We start from the raw sequence: 14,917 nt of genomic DNA, 5'->3' as shown, positions 1-14,917 counted from the left end.
ATCGGCGGTCTCCCCGCTGCCTGGGGGCGCTGGTCGCAGGCTCTGGCGGCTCCGGGCTGAGGCTAAAGTCCGCCCGCGGCCGCGGAAAGTTCTAGTCCCTCCCTCCCGGCCCGGCCCCACCGCCCTCCCCGCGGCCGTCGGAGCCGCCCGCGCGCCAATCGGGGCGCGGGGCTGCGGCAGCCCCTCCCGGCCCGCCCGGGGAGGGGGCGCCTGGCCGCGGGGGAGGGGCGCCGGCCCCGCCCCGGCCCCGCCCGCCGCCGGGTGCCGCCCGGGGAGGCCGGCCCGGGGCGGGGAGCAGAGCGGAGCGGAGCGGAGAGGAGAGGGGGAACGTCAGCGGGAAAGAATCCGCTGCCACCGAAGGCCGCCGCGGGGAAGCGCCGCCGGGAGCTGCCGCGGAATGCGCCGCCGCCGCGGATTCCTGCCGCCTGCGGCGCCCCCGCGGCGGGGTGGGAGGGGGTCTCGGTGAGGGACCGGCGGCCCCGGCGCAGCGCTGCACCGCCGCTCACGTCGGCCTCCCCGCCCCGGCTGGGGAACTGCTGGTACGCGGTGGGAAGCCCCCGCCGGACCGGGATGACAGCACTGGCAAAGCAGCCGAGGAGCCGGGAAGTCAGGGAGGGCGGCGGTGGCTTTCCGTTACGGGGTGAAGCCTTTCCTCAGGCTCTTCCCGGACGGTGCGAGACCGGGGGCTCCCGCCCGCCGCCGGAGAGGAGGGCTCGAGGAGACGACCGGCCGCAGGAAGGGCTGGCGGCTGGGCAGGGCCTCAGCCGCTCACGCAAACAGCTCTCCTGCACTGCGTGATGCCTTGAGCTACTTCCGAAATTCCTGTAAAAGGCTATAGAATCACAATAAGCTTTGCAAAATGCTGGAAGATGGTGAAAAGGGGCCAGAAAAAGTGCACAAATCGTTGCAGTGAGATTGAGGTGGAGTAGGACGATGGGCTCACCTCGAGCTCAGCGTTCCTCTGCACCATGTTGTGGGGATGAATCCCTGCGAGAGCTGGCACCTCCAGATTTTGGTGCGGGTTACTCCCTTTGCCTACTGCCTTGAAGCGCTAGTGAATCAACACAGGCCTGTGCTGTCCAAGGCTGGGGTGAGCGGCCTGTCTGCTCTGCAACCAGTCCCCCTCCTCTGGGTTTCCGTGCTGGGCATACCAGCAGGACCATACCAGTTCCAGCCCAGGGCGTAGTCGGCCACTGCTGGCTTGGGCGCTGAAGCCGCTCTCGAAAGCGGGCGCAGATTCAGTGCTTGGCTTGTTGAGTGAGGTACTGACCCGAAATTACAGCACTGTGTTTCCTTCAGTGTTACTGTAACGCTGGGCACACGAATATACATACCTTTCGAATACAGTTACATTTTATCAAATTTGAAAATAATAATCAGAAGATAATAATCAGAAGGTAATCAGCTGACAGGACTCATTGGGTAAGGAAGTCTGTAAAACTGGCTGCTGGAGCTGTGGCCCGCTAGCCACCTACTTGGTATCCCCCAGAAATAACTAGTTGGTGCTTCCATTTCATAGCAAAAATGCAGGACTAACTGGTCCAACTCCGGTTGAAATGAACAGGGCTCTTTCAAAAGACTTGTGGCCCTGTCAGGCTCTAACAGTCCTGAGGGACTCCCAGGGCAGCCAGGAGGTTTTTTTATATTGTGGTGCTGTGGATCAGCTCAGCTCAAACCGCTCCACCGCTGCACAGCCTCTAACGAAAACAGCCAGGGCTGTTCCTAATTAAAGGAAGCAGAACTGCCTGAACTACCCATTGGGAAAAGGAAACTGTGCAAGAGAAGCAGGAAACTGAAGAATGGGGTGAGGGAAATGGCGGTTCATGTAAACATAATGAAAGTTCATTAGTTTTCAGACATTCATGTTGGGATAAACTCATCTTTCATGACCTCAGAGAACATATGATTTAGGGCTAGATTCAATATCCTCCGAAATCCTTGGAAATGTTTCTATTGACTTAAGTAAAGTTGGATCAGGACCTTATTTGTTAATGCTCTCAATCATTTTTGCTACAATACGCAGTGGCTTGGGAAGTTTGAGACATTTACAATTGGTATGCTTTTCTCAGCTCCATAAATTACATGTTTCATCAATTTTAAAATAAAATGGTCCTGATTAGTAGCAGACAAAAATATGGCATAATACTTTCTTGCTGGACAATGAGTTTTAAACTATCCTCAACTAAATCATTTAGCATTTTTATTTTTTACCTCATCCAAGCAGGTCATAAATACCATTTGGTGTTTTTACATTGATACTGAGCCTCTGATAAGAAAACTACCAATCTTTTGGGGTGATTCCTGCCATTTATTCTGTGATCAGTAATATGCTCATGCCCCACAAGAAAAGGTTGTATAAGAAGTAATTTGAGCATAGTTAAAAACATTTTCTGTTTTGCATCGCTCTGACAACACAAAGCAAATTTAAACCCATCAGTGCAGTACAAAGCAGCTGGAGCATACTGGGCAATCTGGCTCATTATGTGTAAATCTCTTATCTTTGCCCTATTTTTCTACATTCCTTATTACTAAGGCTGTTTGTATGGAAAGAGGATTTGTTCGAGAATTATTCCCCACCTGAAATCATAATCCTCTTTGTGACATTGTAATAACTTCTTCAGCAACCACATGTAATATCATAAACATGTGCTGATGACTTCAGCTGGAAACCAAGGAAAAAGAGCTCTGAAGAGACAAAGTCTGTTTTCTTGGAAACATGGACCATAATCTTACAAGCATTCTTGCACATGAATTATTGTAAGCATATGTGTAGTCCTATTAAACTCCCTGAGCCTAAATTATCCCTTGTGTAATTCGACGGTAATCTATAGAATTAATGTGGCTCAATGGAAAACTATCAAATACACATTGTGATTTCTATGTTCCGCTCCGTGTCGGAGCCATACTGAGCGCCCATGATTGAAGATGTGTGAGGGGGTGACTGGCAAGGCCTACATGTAGAGTCAGGCTAGCCATGTCTGAGATGGATCATCGTCTTGTTCCTACCCGTCTGATCCTGATAAAGGGCCTTGGTTTAATCATCTGGCTCAGCTGAGGAGCAGGATGATTTTCCTGAATGCTAGAAGGAGAGAGCTAAACTGTGTATGGGAGGTTAATTTGCCAGGAGTACCTTCAAAGGGTGAGATATAAGGAGAAGGTTTTGCTGAGTGGTATGGCTAGTTGGAGGGAGGGGAGTAGGGTTCTGAACTGGGGAGGATGGTGGTACCTGCTATGGGGCTGGGTAGGAGAAGTTGAAGAAAACGTGCCACTGGTCATTTGTGGTCATTGGTGAGGGTGTGATTTTTTTCCCAGAGCAGAGGAGTAGGCTCCTGGGTGGGAGCTACAGTGCTTAAAAGCACTGGAGTGAAGGAGGAAATTGGAGCAGGGAGTTGTGCTGGCTTTGTATGGGTGACTGCTGAGGAGCAGGTCCCACACTGCACAGACATTTATGGAGCTCACTGGCCTGCAGGTAGCCCATGGGGGAGTGGGCTAAAGAAAGTGCTTTCCAATAACCTGGTGCTTTAAGAAGGGGAAGGATACTTTAAGCTTCAGCTAAGAGACAAGGAGCTAACTAAGCCCTTTTGCAATTCCCTTGAACTTGGGGGAGTCTTTCCTGGGCTGTCCTGTCCCACGTCAGTGTGTTAACTAGTCTGAAATGGCCTGTGGTAGTGACACTAACACCCAGTCATGTTTTAGACTAATTAACTTATGTGACTGAAGTTACTAAAACAGCTGTAGGATAACTACACTTGTGACTCTACTGAGACTTGCTTCTTCCTGCTGGTTGATGCCCGTTAAGCCCAAACGTTAGTACAGCATGCAAGCGGCACTGAAGAAACTGCAGAACAAGAACTCTACAGAAGAGCCAATGGTGAGCCTTAGCAGTACTCAAAACTGTCCTTGAACTTTCATTTGTTACGATTCTTTTTGAAAATAATTAGTGTCCTAGATAAGCTTGCATAACATCTTTTGATATGTTACCTCAAACACTTACTTAAAACACTGCTGTGCTCAAACTGCTAATTATTTTAGGGGCATGCTAAATACCCCTAAAAGTACTGCCCTCAGTGCTTTAATTAAACATGCCATGCTGTATGTGTGCTGTATCATTTCTTGACTACTTTAACAGACTCTACTCTCATCCTGTATGAGATCCTCTTGCCTTGTAGAACAATTACGGATGCTATGAGGTGTTTGTAGCCCACTCCTCTTTCCTCTCTACCAGACTACAGAAGACAACATTTTTTTGGCAGTCATTAATTCTATCTAAAAGGCCAGTTTACAAGTGTCTTCAAATCGACATCTGGAAAAACTAACTACATGGACTTCTTACTAATACCACAAGCTGAATCCTGGGGCCAAATTCAGCCTTGATGGAATTATTACCCGATATCTGTGTTCTGTGTTTTCCCTGTATTGAGCAAATTCCCTTATATGGAGATGTCTTCAGAGATGCACGTGATGCCAAAATGCTCAGAGAATTGCATAGGACAAAACCTAAAATACTGCAGTAGAAAAAAAAACCCCAACAAACCCAGACTTTTCTTGAAAGTGGGTAGTGGTGGAAATCCCTGATTTGGGAAGGGTTTTTAAACATTAGTTTTGGCAGTTGTAAGACTGGGAGCCCAAGTCTTATATTTGAGAAAGACTCCCCTCTGTGTCTGATTTTTAAGGACACAAATATTATGCATATTCATGATAAAATAACTTGCTGAAGTGAAAAACTTATCTAAATGTTTGTAAAGATTAAGATTTATTTAAAACAAAACTGAATATATTCAGAATATTAGAATATCTAAATGCTTTCTTCTTAATCCACTACTTTTTCATTGATTCCAATACTGATGTCTTCTTCTGTCCTCTATCCTCTTATGAAAATAGAGGGTGTTTTTTGTTATCTGGTAGTGGTAGCTGTTGATAAATAAGCTTAAGGCAGACTCTTTTGTGCTTTTTTTATTTTTACTTGAGATTCATGACCTTCCCTTAAAATGTGGTAGTTGCATTCTTATCAGTGGCAGTATAGCTAGAGAATAGTTGCATGCCAAAGTATGTTCCTGGATAGAGCTAATATAAAAGACTAAAAATGTAACTTACCTGCATTGTTATTAGTGTTGGGGATTCTGTGTCACCGTATGTCCCCCACCCCATCCACTCGAATCTGAGTGAAAAGTTTGCTGCTGGTATTAGCTTTTAACTTGCTAAAAACCAGTACACAAGCAGAAGGCAACAAAGGACTTCAGATTGCTTGCTGTGCAATCAAAATGCCTGACATATTTCACAATTTTCTTCCTCGAGCATCGTAACAGCAAGTAAGTTTGTTGACTTGCAGCAGGTAGGTCAGTCTTTTCTCCCTCCTATTTGGTAGGCTTCACTTCTCTATTCAGCAGGACCTAAAACATTTGCAGCCTGTTTCACCAGTGTACGTGTACCAAAGCATCCAAAGTGTTTGATTTTGTTTGCCAACCAGCTAAATATTAACAATCATTGGTTTTATTTCACAGTGATGTTTGCCTACAAGAACAATATAGCAAAACACGCAGAGGAAATGTGCACAGGGACGGTGTAGGTTACCAGAACTGTTCCTTGTGAAGGACGTGAGACTTGTGTGTCTTCCATCTTTTTTTCTTTTTTTTTTCTTCACATGCATGAAAGAAAACATAACTCAGCTTTCATATCTCTTTTTTAGGCAGACCTTGGTAGGCAAATAACTTGACACTGTATCTTCCTGCTCCTGTTAAAGAGAACGCTAGACCTGTTAAAAAATCGTGGCTTTTTCCTTCTTAATTATTTTCCTTCTCATAGCTTTTCTTAAAACTTCCCATCAGTCGCATGGTTGCTCCTGAAGTTCACCAGGCTGCTTCCTTGGCAGCCCTGGACATCAGAGAACTGAGGCCTGGATCGACCCACCAGCATACGCCAGAATTTTTCCTCCCGGTGGCAGAGAGCAGAGGACATGTGTGCACACACCTACTGCCAACAGACAAACCGTATTTGAACTGCAATACTGTAGTGACAGAGAAATATCAAGAGGCCTTCCCGCTAGCCACTGGTGTTAGCCTGGGAGCATGGCATGCTGCTCCAGGAGCCGAGGGAGTCCTCAAAGCCACAGGGCACCTCTGCCCTGATTGGAAAGGGCCACTGGCTGAACCCCTTAAAATGATCAAGACTTGATATTAATTAAGTGTCCTACTCTTCTTAAGCTCTGAGCAGATGCAAAAACGAGTGATATCACCAGTTAATGCTGATGCAGAATGACTTTGAAGCCTGAAACTTTCCTTATTTTTCTACTAAGCTTCATGAGTCAGTTTTCTGCTCTGTTTTGCAGTGGATCACTCTACTAGGGAATTAGAGGAAGGGAGAAAACATTAACTTTGTGATATTTTGTGCTTCTGTAATTCTTGACTTTTAGTTACCACTTTAACTTTCCATATACATATATAAATCAGAACCTTCCACACGTATATTTTGAAGAGGCAATTTCTGGCTCTCCAGGATGTGGACAGAAGATACATTTGCCATTTGGCTGGTGCCTGCTCAGTGTGATCTGAGATTGATATGAATGCTTTATCTCCCTCCCTGAATCCCAAAACTTGATTTTTATACTACTTGAGCATGTTCTCCTTGCTGCTATTTGAGTGCAACTCTTAACAGAGTCTGGACAAACTCACCAGAGTTTCAAGGAAAGGTGTGTTCAACCAATTTTCCTGTTCATCCTCCATTGTGTTCCTCAATAATAACTTCAGAACAGAATTGATTTAAAGTTGTATGTGGTAACTTTTTATGCAACTTCATGTTGCACTATTCATTATTCTTCATGCTAACTTATTGAAACAAGACTATGCTTGAGCAGTGCTGATATTTTAAAAGGCTAGTTAATTATCCAGTAATACTCCTATCTTAATAGTAAAATTCTGAATATAGAAAAAAGGAACAGAAATCTTCTCCTTGCTGCCTCATTATGTGACTTCTTCCAATTTTAATTATCTAGGTAGTACTTTCTAAATGAGAATAATTCCTCATCAGACATATTTCCCACCTCTGACATGGTATCCTTGCAAGCTTGAGAAAATGTGGAGGTTTTGCTTTTTTGTTAACTTTAGCTCATTATCCTTCTTTGAATCTCCATGGTAAAGCTTTACTTAGAAGTTAAGGTAATTTCAAGAGCAAAACAACACACAGTAAGTGATATTCAGAGTGCTTTATGTGGTTATCTGGGACTGAAATGGTGCAAAGGAGAAAAGACTGCTGAGTGTTGCACATGATGAGTGACTAGCTGAGATACAGTGGCATTTAGCCAGAGGCTGGCTACCACAGGCGTGGAGACTCAGTTGTTACAATAGTAAGGATCCCAAATCTGTTTGGATAAGAGAGGTTTCGAATAATCCATGTCACTGTTAATGTACTTCAGTAGATGTCAGAGGATGTGATTCAGACTTGGGGGGAGGGAAGGGAATTAGGAATAGCTGATGCTCAGATAACTGAGACTGTACCAGAATACAGAATCCTGAGGTTTTTAGCCACTTTATCCCAGATCATTAATCTTGTCCATTTTATGCTTGTATTGCATCCCACAAAGCTTCAGAATTTCCAAAAGATGTTGAGTGTGGGTTTTTTTGTTTTCTTTTTTCTTTGTGCTGTAGAGAAGTGTGGGTTTTTTTTCTCTTTTTTTTTTCTCCCAAACTGGAAAAAAAGATTTAACATCTAAAGCAGTTATTTGCTTAAGTTTTAATGCAAGTAATATCTATTGTTTAAAACTCAGTGATATTAATATGATGTATTTTTTGTGTGCTAAGTGTGCTTACTCAGCAGTAAATGCAGTATAGAATCACAGAACGGTTTGGGTTGGAAGGGACTTTAAAGATCATCTAGTTCCAAACCCCCTGCTATGGGCAGGGACACCTTCCACTAGACCAGGTTGCTCAAAGCCTCATCCAACCTGGCCTTGAACACTTCCAGGGATTCGGCAGCCACAACTTCTCTGGGCAACCTGTTCCAGTGCTTTACCACCCTCACTATAAGACATTTCTTCCTTATATATATTCGAAATCTGCCCTCTTTCAGTTTAAAGCCATTGCCCCTTGTCCTGTCACTACATACCCTTATAAAAAGGAGGTATGGTAGGAGATGGTGCTGTTTTGTACCTGCAGTTCTTGCTTGTGTTTTGTCTGTTGACATATCTCCAAAAGGGGTGTGTGTGGGGCAGAGCGAGAGCTGCATGTAAGTAGAAAATACTGGTAATGTTTACTTGTAAACACAAAGGAAGATTCTAGTTATGGAGGTTAAAAACTGTAAGCAAACAGAGACAACTTTACTTTGTGTCTGCGTTGTATAATAAACTTTCTTTAGAGGAAAAGCTTGGCAAATGAGCATGATACTCTAGAAATATTCATTACATTACAGCTAGCACAGTTCAGTGTTACAGACAAGTAGTAAATTCAGTCTACACAGTTTAAAACCTTAATTACTTTGTGTTATATATTCTGAACCTTCAATAAATCTGAAAGAACTGGCGGGGTAGAGGGGCAATGCAGCAGTAGTAATTTCTTTCCTCTCAGAATTATCTGTTCAATCTTTCCTAAAATAGTACTTTACATGGAAGCAGGTCACTCTGCCTTCCTATTCTACCCCCAGTCTTGTTATTCAAGAAAAAAATTAGATAAAGATTTTCAGGAATTGTGGTCTGAGATAATCACCTTTGTCTGTCAGTGGCAACTTCTGTCTGTATGTGACAGAAGAGCAGAGATCCCTATACCAACAATTTCTTAAGGTATCTATTTTGTATCTAAGTACACTGCAAAATCTGACTTAGTGTACCCTTTTGCAGTCAGGTTACTTTTTTTTAAGGAATTATTAGAAATATTAATGTAGAGATGCTAGGATATCTAAGTGCTTTTTTACAAATACTGCAGCATTACTTTTAATATTTTGCTTTTCGCTATGGATATAAAAGGAACATTAGCTGTGATTCCCAGCTGTCATGCTTGCTTTTTTACAAATCATTGCCTGCAAAACCAGGCCCTGTTTACTGCTGCTGAATAATAATTTCTAGACTTCATCTTGGCAGTGAATGTTGGGGAGATATCCTTTAAGCCACTGAATTGGAGGTTAGGACATTCATTTTGGTGTCAACTGACATCCCAAGCTGGATCATAAATGCAAAGCAGCAGAGTTCAATTGCATTGCATTACAATAAAGCAGGAAACACTAATTGCCAAACTACTGGCAGCTGAAAGTAGAATTTACAGTAATGCTAACCGAGCAGATCTGACTGTTGATATAACATTACAAATATCCACTCCTTCTTAAACCAAGTAGAGAGTTTTTTTATTTTAAGAACTTACTGTGCATCAGTTCATAGAAGGGGCAAGATTAAGCACAACTTCATTGCATAGTTTAAAATACTTCCTAAATCTCGATATAAAAAAAAAAAAAAGGTGTTATTGACTCCTTTAAAAATTATCTGCTGCATACTGCAAGGACAACTTCATTTAGCTATGAATATTCTCTTTCCCTCTTTCTCTCTTTCTGAAGTTTATACAAAATCTCAAGCACCTATCTAAATCCAGTACTATTCCAGAAGCATGGTCATGAATACCTGATTTCTGTACTAAAAACATTTCGCCCCCCCCCCAGCCCCAAACCCCAAATGAAACATTCTGGGTGGAACAGTGACAGAGGTCTGGTAACGCTGGACTAGTGTCTGTGCTACCATTCATGAAGCATCAATTTATGATAGACTTGATTAATTTGCATAATATCTTAATTGATAAAGTGCTATAACTTCTTAGAAACATGAAACATTCCTTGCAGAGTCCCCTCATTTCCCTCGTTTTTGTCTGTTACGTATTATTATTGCACTCAGTCTCTTTCTAGTTAGAGAATAACGAACATGTCAAACATCTTGTTTAGTTTTGTTCCTCACGTATGAGCAAAGATAACAAAAGCTATGTGTAAAACTGATGTTTTCAATCAACAAATACATCTTTTTATAGATACAAGCATGGTCAAAGCCTATCACTGGCACAGCTAAACGTGAAATTCCTTATTTCTGTTGCATGCATATTTCTGTCTTCTGACCCATTAACTGGATTATAAAACTATAAAACATGTTTAATTTTTTTTGAGCAAGGAGGTAAAAAAGATATGAGAAATACTAAATGTGAAATTTTACACTGTGCAGAATAGTCACCTGAGTTTACATGAGCATGCCAACAGAAGTCAATCTTTCTTGTATCACATGTCACTTTCTTGTCCTTCTCCACTACCACTGCAGCATGAAATGGCAATGCAGATGAAAAATGCTGTCCAAAGCTATTACAGTGAAAGCTACTGGTTTTCTTAAATTCTCGTGAAAAATCCTTTCACTTATGAAGCTGTTTTCTGCAAGATGACCTCTGCTTCAAAGTACTTCCTGTTGATTACAACAGTACTGGTCATGAGATTATCATTATGATATAAGAAAGTACGGTGATTTAAAAACATCCAATTGACGTTTCAGAAAGGTCTAGGTTCAAACCGTGCTGCAACCAACCAGAAGGGCTGGGTGCTTACTTTCCTAGATCCTCAGCCACCTCCTAGAACAACCACGTGTTTACTGGTACAGTGTGTGGTCTCAGCACGGGCCAGCAAAAGGGCAGGAATAGCAAAGTACTGACTGAGAGCCAGGGAGCTGCTTCAAACACCTTACATAGCGCTTGCTTGTGCTCTGCCTTACAGTGACCAGTGCTTCTGTGGCTGTCAGATCCAGTACAAGAAGACAACTCAGTTTTCTTTAAATGTACATTTTTTGAAAGCTCTCATTTTCTGTTGTAAAAATTCTGAACTGTTTTTCTGTCCCATAATGGAGACGCCACCTTCCCAGTGCATCACTCTGACAATTAAGTATGCTTCAGTTAAATGATTTTTGTGCGTTTATTACATGTAAGCTGTCCTTCATTCACATAGCACTACTAATGAATGGAAGACTATTTTTCTGAAATGATAATTACAAATGAATGTCCTAGGGAATGGTTGTCTTAAAACACTACATTCAACAACTGGCTCGTATTATTTTCAGGAACTAGTTTCCTGAAGTCAGTCTGAAAATGTAGATTAGGGGTTGTATGATCTATTCCTAGTGTTGCTAAGTCTCTGACACATACCTCAACGATCAAAGCTCTTATGTGCACCATGGTTGTTGACATCTCTTGCTTGTCTGGGAGGAAAGACTCCACCTGTGTCTAAACTAACGGTGAGAGCATTACAGGGACAGTATGAATTCAATCTGCTCTGATCTATACAAGGTTGAGAGGCATAATGCAATCTGTTGTAGAAAATGTCTACAAAGAGAATTTTTTGCTTATCCCTGCTATACTGTCTTAAAAGAGCCAATGTTAGATAAAAATATATGTTTCTGATTTGCACAGGGTCTGTTAAAACCCTTCATTTCCATCATGAAGACATAGGAGAGACAGTCCCCAGAGAGAAATGGTGACAGTAAGCCTTCTGTGCTATTTGCCAAAGACTGAAGTGAGGGGCAAAAATGTGTTCAATTGGACCATGCCACTTGGCACTGAACCAAGAAAAGGTTTTTGTGCAAGTGCTGCTACTTAACTGTGTCAGAGATATACTTCCACGTAGACAGCCTACTTTCTCTCCTGTCCCAGGAAAATGGGCTGCTGCTTGGATGCAATTTGTGGTAGAACATTGGCTAAGGCACACTGATGAGCTCATTTAGGGGTTAAAAAAGGACGGGAAAGATCTCAGGATGGCCTCACTGAGTCTGTTTATGCTCTGTGGCCCCTTGCACAGATACCAGAGGATCTTTTTGCTTTGCAAACATGATTTGCATTTGTGTCTCTAAAATGATCTATGGGCTATTTGTATACAGCAATTTTTGTTTCAAGGCATTAATTGTCCTCTATTATAACAGGGTGTTTTTGCATAAAAAATAGGTGTCTGAAAAACTGTGTGAGTACAACTTCAGAAGTTAGTTTTGAAACTTCGACTACTGTCCCCAGAAAGCCTTAATTGCCTGCAAAATGTTACAGAACAGCATAACTTTGTTGGAATGGTCACTGCAGCGTAGTAAGAAATTTGGTTCATTGGCTGAAAGTAGATCAGTCTGTTTAGCTTTCTCCTGGCATAACTTGGAAATAATCTTCTAAGCTGTTTTAATCAAAAGTCAACCTTCTCATATCGTTATTTTATTACAGTCCAACTAACATTCCTCCTTTATCTTCCTTTTCTCCTTTTCTAAAAAATAAAATTAGCCTAGTTTTTAATGCACATGCAATATATACTCTCCATTAGAAGATAACCAGGTCAAAAGAGAAGCAACTCTGAATACTTAGTATTTGTCAACTAATGCACATCTAGATAAAACAATCTGATAACTAAAACTCATTTAAAATTTGGCTTCCAGGCTAGGACTCAGAGAAGGAGTTTTTGGATGCCTTCTGTTCTCTTTTGAATCTTTGCCAGTTTTGATGATAATATTTCCATAAGTCATATTTGCTTTCTTTAAGAACATATTTTTTCCTATTTTGCTTTAAATCTGTAAGGTATTATGTTTTCCTCTTTCGGAAATGTACAAATAGAAGTAATGTATTTCACTCCAAACATCCCTCATGTACATAATGCAAATGTTAGCCTCAATGTTTATTTAAGGGAAAGAATGACACACAGCAAAACCCAACAATCTAAATATAAGGAATCCAGTCAGCAATCTTTAAGTCTTTGGATAGACCTTGGGAGTGCTGTTTTCTGTTTCATGCTAGGAGAAGGGAGAATGCAGTTTTCTCTTAGAACAATGACAGTTTAGTTGCACCCACCTACTACAAAAAACAGATAAGAGCTACTCAATAACAAAATGCTAGTTTACTTCAGCTCCACTGTGCTTTTGGAGAAAACTAGCAGTTACTTGAGATAATATTTTCAAGGAAAAAGCTACCTAGTTTTGTTATCTTGTTATCTAGTTTTGTTATCTAGTTGATAAAAAAACTTCCTTTAGAAGAATTCAAGCCAGGAACTCTTTTTCTGTATTCTGTCCCCTGTGGTTGTGATGCAGCGTTTTGTTGAAGGCTTTGGTCAGAGTTGGGCTGTGACCTTTCAATTTCTGAGCTCTTCTGAGTAGTTCTAGCTGCTTCAACTTTACAGGCTTCTGGGTCATTTCTAGTCCAAGTTTTCACTTACTAAGACTAATTATAAACTGCCAAAAAGTAAGTGTCCTTAACTCCAGTTGACACTGAAGCCAGTAATCAGTACGGAAAATAGCAACAAATATAAGGAAATCGATACTGTCCCACTGTCTTATAGTCGATTATCCGGACTAAAAACCACTTTAATATATGGTATTTTAACCTGTGTTTCCCAGGTTGACCAAACAGAGTAAAGAACATGCTGTTGGGGGAATGCAGGCAGAGATTCTCTCAGCTTTGCTTCTCTAAAAGGCTGGCAGTGAAGTACAGGGGAAAAGTCTTCTCAAGTCCTTGAAAGTGAGACTCTTCCACATCAGATGGCTTCAAGCAGTTCAGGTTTTCAGAACAGCTTCTTGTGAAGAAATCTATCGTTATCTTCAGAGCGTTTACATGGGAGGTTACAAGTCTGAACAGGCAAGTGACTTCCTTTAGCAGTAGTCGTTGCCATGTAGGTGACAGGTTTAAGAAAATTCCTGGAACTCCCTGGCATTCAAGGGCAGACTCAAAGTTTATGAACCCCCAGTTTGAAAGTGCACCAAAACCCAAAATCCCACCCTGGGTAGACCTCTAAGGAAGGAACCGAGCTGCCAGAGATGCTTTTGCTGAGGTATAAATCCAGGGCAGGATGAGGATGGGCTACATTCTGCTTTGCTCTAAACAGAAGCAGCATGTGAACTCGGTGCCATTTGAGCCTCAGCTGTGTTTATGGACGAGCCAGTCTAGGAGTCTGCCTCGCTGCCAGGCAAACTATTCAGGCACGGGATGTGGTGTATGAATGGAAGCATTCATTGCCTCTCTCTTCTCATGCTTCTCTAAGCCTTGGGGCGTTGATTCTGTGCTGCTGCCCCTTACCCTGAGCAGAGGAAGAGGCTGCTTCTGTCCTCATTCCCCTCTACTCTAGTTGCCTCGCAAAACAGACAGCAAGATTCAAAGTAAGATTCAGCGCAGAGAGCACTAATCTAAAATAAACTACCATTAGCCATAATGAATCATAGAATGAATCATGGAATGGTTTGGGTTGGAAGGGACCTTAAACATCATCTAGTTCCAACTTCCCTGCCAACGGCAAGGACACCTTCCTCTAGATCAGGTTGCTCAAAGCCTCAGCCATGAAGTCCACTGTATCTCCAATTTACCAAACTATCTGTGACTCTGCAGACAGGACTATCCTGATAAGATAGTCCTCACCCCAGTTCAGGGAAAAATCTCCCTTGCACACATCAGATTTACTTCAGCCAGGTCATTTTCAAGGACCTGACTATGTACTGCACAGAGAGTTCTTCCCACGTAGTCTTAACCTATTAACTGCTCTTTTATGTCAGACATAATCTAGGTTAAAAACCACAAAAACGCTCTGTTCTGAACTCACATGTGACCACATCAAGGGATTCTACTTATGCTGAGGATTACTAAGCCTGTTGGACAGGTTGTAACGGCTGATTTCCCCACAGGCCTTGCAACATCATGACAGTCATTTTCTGCATAATGTTTTCTGATGATTTCTAATGATTTTCTGCATAAAGCAGACTACTCCTCTAGACCCTTGTTTCCTAACAGCAGGAACCACCGTTTCTGTTCAGCTAAATTCCACCCTCTGTTCGCTATCAGAATAGCTGCTGCAATGTTTTGATGTCCGATGCTGAGGAAAAGGCTTCAGAGAGTGAGTCTTCTCCCGTGGCAGCGCCAGGAGCCGCTGGTGGCTTTACCAGAGTCAGGCTGTGCAGCCTGTAGAGCGTTTG

The sequence above is a fragment of the Tauraco erythrolophus genome, chromosome 10 (genome assembly GCF_009769465.1).
Source record: "Tauraco erythrolophus isolate bTauEry1 chromosome 10, bTauEry1.pri, whole genome shotgun sequence".
Classification (NCBI taxonomy): domain Eukaryota; kingdom Metazoa; phylum Chordata; class Aves; order Musophagiformes; family Musophagidae; genus Tauraco; species Tauraco erythrolophus.
Note: the sequence above shows the minus strand (reverse complement) of the source record.